Source organism: Chiloscyllium plagiosum, unplaced genomic scaffold (genome assembly GCF_037043375.1).
Source record: "Chiloscyllium plagiosum isolate Xiang-an unplaced genomic scaffold, Cpla_swu_hap1 HiC_scaffold_47, whole genome shotgun sequence".
Taxonomy (NCBI): domain Eukaryota; kingdom Metazoa; phylum Chordata; class Chondrichthyes; order Orectolobiformes; family Hemiscylliidae; genus Chiloscyllium; species Chiloscyllium plagiosum.
In genome coordinates this window covers 7,699,660-7,706,484 of record NW_028270185.1, presented here as the reverse complement: position 1 = coordinate 7,706,484, position 6,825 = coordinate 7,699,660, and the positions used below count along the sequence as shown (strand labels likewise).

General features: G+C 49.2%; 1 pseudogene; it reads left to right on the top strand.

The window, feature by feature from the left end:
• Positions 1–5,640: 5,640 nt before the first annotated feature.
• Positions 5,641–6,505, top strand: LOC122542935 (large ribosomal subunit protein eL19-like; annotated as a pseudogene).
• The last annotated feature ends 320 nt before the right edge of the window (positions 6,506–6,825 follow it).

The window sequence follows — 6,825 nt, the reverse complement described above, 5'->3', positions numbered from 1 at the left end:
ACACAGTACTCCAAATGTGGCTGCACCAAAGTCCTGTACAGCAGTAACATGACGTCCGAATTCCTGTACTCAATGCTGTGACCAATGAAGGCAAGTCCTGCCAAATGCTTTCTTCACTGCCCTGTCTCCCTATGATGCCACTTCCAAGGAACTATGTACCTGCACCTCCAGGACTCTCCGTTTGAAACACTTGCCAGGGTCCTCCCATTAACCATGTAAATCCTGCCCTGGTTTTTCTTCCCTAAATGTAACACCTCACATCATCCCGACAGAGTGGGAGCACGCCATTCAGCCCATTGAGTCTGCAGCGACCCTCCAAAGATCAGCTCAGCAGACCCATACACCCTACCTTATCCCTGCACGTCCGGTGGTTAGTCAACCTAACCTGCACATCCCTGGGCACTATGGGACAATTTAGCACGGCCAATCCACCCTAACCTGCACATCCCTGGGCACTATGGGACAATTTAGCACTGCCAATCCACCCTAACCTGCACATCCCTGGGCACTATGGGACAATTTAGCATGGCCAATCCACCCTAACCTGCACATCCCTGGGCACTATGGGACAGTTTAGCATGGCCAATCCACCCTAACCTGCACATCCCTGGGCACTATGGGACAGTTTAGCATGGCCAATCCACCCTAACCTGCACATCCCTGGGCACTATGGGGCAGTTTAGCACGGCCAATCCACCCTAACCTACACATCCCCTGGGCACTATGGGGCAATTTAACACGGCCAATCCACCCTAACCTGCACATCCCTGAGCACTATGGGACAATTTAGCACGGCCAATCCACCCTAACCTGCACATCCCTGGGCACTATGGGACAATTTAGCACGGCCAATCCACCCTAACCTGCACATCCCTGAGCACTATGGGACAATTTAGCACGGCCAATCCACCCTAACCTGCACATCCCTGGGCACTATGGGACAATTTAGCACGGCCAATCCACCCTAACCTGCACATCCCTGGACACTATGGGACAATTTAGCACGGCCAATCCACCCTAACCTGCACATCCCTGGGCACTATGGGACAGTTTAGCACGGCCAATCCACCCTAACCTGCACATCCCTGGGCACTATGGGACAATTTAGCACGGCCAATCCACCCTAACCTGCACATCCCTGGATACTATGGGACAATTTAGCACGGCCAATCCACCCTAACCTGCACATCCCTGAACACTATGGGACAATTTAGCACGGTCAATCCACCCTAACCTGCACATCCCTGGGCACTATGGGACAATTTAGCATGGCCAGTCCACCCTAACCTGCACATCCCAGGACACTATGGGACAATTTAGCACGGCCAATCCACCCTAACCTGCACATCCCTGGGCACTATGGGACAATTTAGCACGGCCAATCCACCCTAACCTGTACATCTCTGGACACTATGGGACAATTTAGTATGGCCAATCCACCCTAATCTGCACATCCCTGGACACTATGGGACAATTTAGCATGGCCAATCCACCCTAACCTGCACATCCCAGGACACTATGGGACAATTTAGCATGGCCAATCCACCCTAACCTGCACATCCCTGGACACTATGGGACAATTAACACGGCCAATCCACCCTAACCTGCACATCCCTGGGCACTATGGGACAATTAACACGGCCAATCCACCCTAACCTGCACATCTCTGGGCACTATGGGGTAATTTAGCACGGCCAATCCACCCTAACCTGCACATCCCTGGGCACTATGGGACAATTTAGCACGGCCAATCCACCCTAACCTGCACATCCCTGAACACTATGGGGTAATTTAGCACGGCCAATCCACCCTAACCTGCACATCCCTGGGCACTATGGGACAATTTAGCACGGCCAATCCACCCTAACCTGTACATCTCTGGACACTATGGGACAATTTAGCATGACCAATCCACCCTAACCTGCACATCCCTGGACACTATGGGACAATTAACACGGCCAATCCACCCTAACCTGCACATCCCTGGGCACTATGGGACAATTAACACGGCCAATCCACCCTAACCTGCACATCTCTGGGCACTATGGGGTAATTTAGCATGGCCAATCCACCCTAACCTGCACATCCCTGGGCACTATGGGACAATTTAGCACTGCCAATCCACCCTAACCTGCACATCCCTGGGCACTATGGGACAATTTAGCACGGCCAATCCACCCTAACCTGCACATCCCTGAACACTATGGGGTAATTTAGCACGGCCAATCCACACTAACCTGCACATCCCTGGGCACTATGGGACAATTTAGCATGGCCAATCGACCCTAACCTGCACATCCCTGGGCACTATGGGACAATTTAGCACGGCCAATCCACCCTAACCTGCACATCCCTGGGCACTATGGGACAATTTAGCATGGCCAATCCACCCTAACATGCACATCCCTGGGCACTATGGGACAATTTAGCACGGCCAATCCACTCTAACCTGCACATCCCTGAACACTATGGGGCAATTTAGCATGGCCAATCCACCCTAACCTGCACATCCCTGGGCACTATGGGGCAATTAGGAAGGCCAATCCACCCTAACCTGCACATCCCTGGATACTATGGGACAATTTAGCACGGCCAATCCACCCTAACCTGCACATCCCTGGATACTATGGGACAATTTAGCACGGCCAATCCACCCTAACCTGCACATGTATGGCAGCACGGTGGCTCACTGCTGCCTCACAGCACCAGGGTCCCAGGTTTGATTCCCACCTCGGGCGACTGTCTGTGTGGAGTTTGCACATTCTCCCTGTGTCTGCGTGGGTTTCCTCCGGGTGCTCCGGTTTCCTCCCACAATCCAAAGATGTGCAGGTCAGGTGAATTGGCCATGCTAAATTGCCCGTAGTGTTCGGTGCATTAGTCAGAGGGAAATGGGTCTGGATGGGTTACTCTTCGGAGGGTTGGTGTGGACTGGTTGGGCTGAAGGGCCTGTTTCCACACTGTAGGGAATCTAAAATCTAAAATCCCTGGACACTGTGGGGTAATTCAGTATGGCTACTTGACTTTAACCTGCACATCTTTGGACTGTGGGAGGAAACGGGAGCACCCGGAGGAAACCCACACAGACACGGGGAGAATGTACAAACTCCACACAGACAGTCGCCCGAGGGTGGAATCGAACCCGGGTCTCTGGCGCTGGGAGGTAGCAGTGCTGACCACTGGCTAAATAGGCCGAGGAAACATCTGGCATTCCTCAGCCTATTGGCCCAGTTGATTAAGATTCCCGTTATAATCTAAGGTAACCTTCTCAATACTGGTGTCATCCTCAAACGTACTAACCATGACTTGTATATTCTCATCGAAATCGTCCATATACTGGCTGCTGGAGACAGGTTCAAAAAGAATACAGACAAATACTCGAAAGGAGTTTTTAAAAAATTTCCTTCATGAGATATGAACATTGCTGGCCAATTATTTGAGACAGTTAAGTATCAACCATATTGTGGCTCAGTGCTTAGCACCGCTGCCTGACAGCGCCAGGCACCTGGGTTCGATTCCACCCTCGGGCGACTGTCTGTGTGGAGTTTGCACATTCTCCCTGTGTCTATGTGGGTTTCCTCTGGGTGCTCCGGTTTCCTCCCACAGTCCAAAGATGTGCAGGTCAGGTGAATTGGCCACGCTAAATTGCCCGTAGTGTTAGGTAAAAAGGGGTACATGTAGGGGTATGGGTGGGTTGCGCTTTGGCGGGTCGGTGTGGACTTGTTGGGCCGAAGGGCCTGTTTCCACACTGTAAGTAATCTAATCTAATCAGCGATTATGGATAGACTGGAGAAGTTGGAACTGTTCTCCTTTGAGTTTGAGAAGTGGAAGTGAGAAGCAGGAGAAAGCATAGAGGGATTAGGAGCAACAAATAGGAGCCAACATCCAGGAACATGTCAAAGTCTTTGAGAGGGGCAGGGGAGCTGGTGAGGGATTGAAAGGGGTTTGGGACATGAGGCAGGGAGCATTGCCAAGATGCTAAATGAAGACATTGCAAATATCCTTATCAAGAGGGTGATGGACCCCAGGTCATGGTTACAAAGCAAGAAGGTCTTGTAGAGTTGGAGAGTCATCTGGCACAGAAACAGATCCTTCGGCCCATCCAGTCCGTGCTGACCATAATCCCAAACTAAACTAATTCCAACTGCCTGCTCCTGGCCCTTATCCCTCTATTTTCCTAACCCTTATCCAAATGTCTTTTCAATGTTTTAATTATGTCCACATCCACCACTTCCTCTGGAAGTTAATTCCACACATGAACCACTCTCTGTGTAAAACAAGTTGCCCTTATGTGCTTTTTAAATCTTTCCCCTCGCACCTTAAAAATATGCCGCCTCATTTTGAATTCTTCCACTTTAGTGAAAAGATTTGCTTTTCACCTTATGTCTGCCCCTCATGATTTTATAAATATCATAAGGTCAGCCTCCTACGCTTCAGTGAAAAGCGTCCCAGTCTGCCCGGAAACAAACACAGAAATTGCTGGAAAAGCTCAGCAGGTCTGGCAGCATCTGCGGGAGAGAAATCAGAGTTAGCGTTTCAGGTCCGGTGACCCTCAGAACCCTGAGGAAGGATCACAGGACCCGAAACGTTAACTCTGATTTCTCTCCCGCAGATGCTGCCAGACCTGCTGAGCTTTTCCGGCAACTTCAGTTTTTGTTTCTAATGGACAGCATCCGCAGTTATTTCGATTTTTATCCAGCCTCTCCTCATAACTCAAACTCTCCATTCCCAGCAACATCCTGAGAAATCTCTTCTGAACCCCCTCCAGTTTAATAAAATCCTTCCTACACACAGTACTCAAGAAGAAGCCTCCCCAACGTCCTGTACAACCTCAAATTAGTCCTCGCTTTCTGCTCCCTTGCAGCCCTGAGGAATGCTTTGTTACTTGAAGAGAGTGATAAAACTCTGGGTCATTGGGCAACATATTGAACTCAAACTTAATTCATCTTTCTCGAGTGCTGTGTGTGAACTTATATCCAATCAGCAACTTGTTCCATGAGTAAAAATAACCATGCAAGATCAAATATCTCAACACGCAAAGCGAGTGTGTACAATGCTCTTACTTAACTTGAGTACAGCAATGAATCTCTCTTATGGATTTTCCATGTTGCGTTTGGGTATTGTCATGGCAACAGTGGTAGAAAGCTCCATGACCTTTACCATGACTCCAACCACCCCATGTCAACTCCCACTCTGTCCCTCCAGTCCCGTTTTACTGTGGAGAACTGCTGATTCAGATTGATACTGACTCTCATTCCTGGTTTCCTCATCAGCGAGATCAATCATGTGTGAGATGTCTTGGCCATTGGCATCTGCTTGAGGTCTGGAGTTGCACTTAGAGAGAGGGCGAGAGTCAGAGAGAGCTATAGAAGGTAGAGGTGGCAAGGGCATGGGTAGGATGAGAGGGCAAGGTCTTTTCCCCAAGGTAGGGAAGTCCAAAACTAGAGGGCATAAGTTTAAGGTGAGGCGGGGGGAGAGTGGGGAAAGATTTAAGAGGGCCCTAAATGAAAACTTTCTCATGCAGAGGATGGTGTGTGTGTACAACAAGTTAGAAGTGGCGGAGGCTGGTACAGTTACAACATTTAAAAGACATCTGGATGGGTATATGAATAGGGAGGGTATAGAGGCTAGCGAGGAGACACCATGAGTATGCCCAGGCTTCAGAAGAGGTTTGCCTCCAGCATTCTGCGATGCAGTAAGAAGGAGGTATGGCTGGATCCCAACGAAACAAATGAGATTGATAAAGCTCTTAAAGATCAAGGGTCATGGAGATAAGGCAGGAACAGGATACTGATTGTGGATGATCAGCCATGATCATAATGAATGGTGGTGCTGGCTCGAAGGGCTGAATGGCCTACTCCTGCACCTATTGTCTATTGATTGACAACGCCAGTTCCTGTCAATGGATTTGAAAATCGGTTAAAGATGGTCTGATCATCTGCAAGCCAGTCACTGTACACTCGATGCAGGAAGAATCGCCTTTGCACGGAGGAAGGGTTGGCAGTTGGGCAATGGTCAGTGAAAGGGTACCTGCTAAAACCCGCATGCCAGCGAAACTGGCCGAGATGAGGAGAATGAGAATTCTGAGGTGTCTGCTTCACAGATATGGGGAGTCTAAGAAGATTGATCGCCCCATGTATCACAGTCTGTATCTGTAGGTGAATGGTCACGTGTTGAAGAATAAACACATCTTGACGCTGCACATTCACAAGCTGAAGGCAGACAAGACTTCATTGGCTTTGCTGGTGAAGGGCTTTTACCCGAAACGTCGATTCTCCTGCTCCTCAGATGCTGCCTGACCTGCTGTGCTTTTCCAGCACCACTCTAATCTTGACTCTAACCACCAGCATCTGCAGGCCTCACTTCCACCCAGAGGTCATTGGCTGACCAGGCTGAAGCTCACAGAGCAAGAACCAAGCGAGCCTGAAAGCACTGTGAGGAACATCTGCAGGCCAGAAAGGAAGACATCATCAAGACCCTGTCTGAGGAAGAAGAGTCTAAAAAATAAACTCATTGTCTGGATGTAGGTTTGCTCACTGAGCTGGAAGGTTCATTTTCAGACGTTTCGTAACCATACTAGATAACATCGTCAGTGAGACTCCGGACAAATTCCTTCTCTTATACAGACTGGCAAAAAATTAAAGATTGCTCATCATACTTTAAAAAAAAGGGTTTAGAGGGAAATGGGTCAAGTGCTGGCAAATGGGACTAGATTATTGGAGGATATCTGGTCGACATGGATGAGTTAGACCAAAGGGTCTGTTTCGTGCTGTACGCCTCTATAACTCTACGGATGAAGGGAGAGACACAGGGAGGAAGAAAATACAG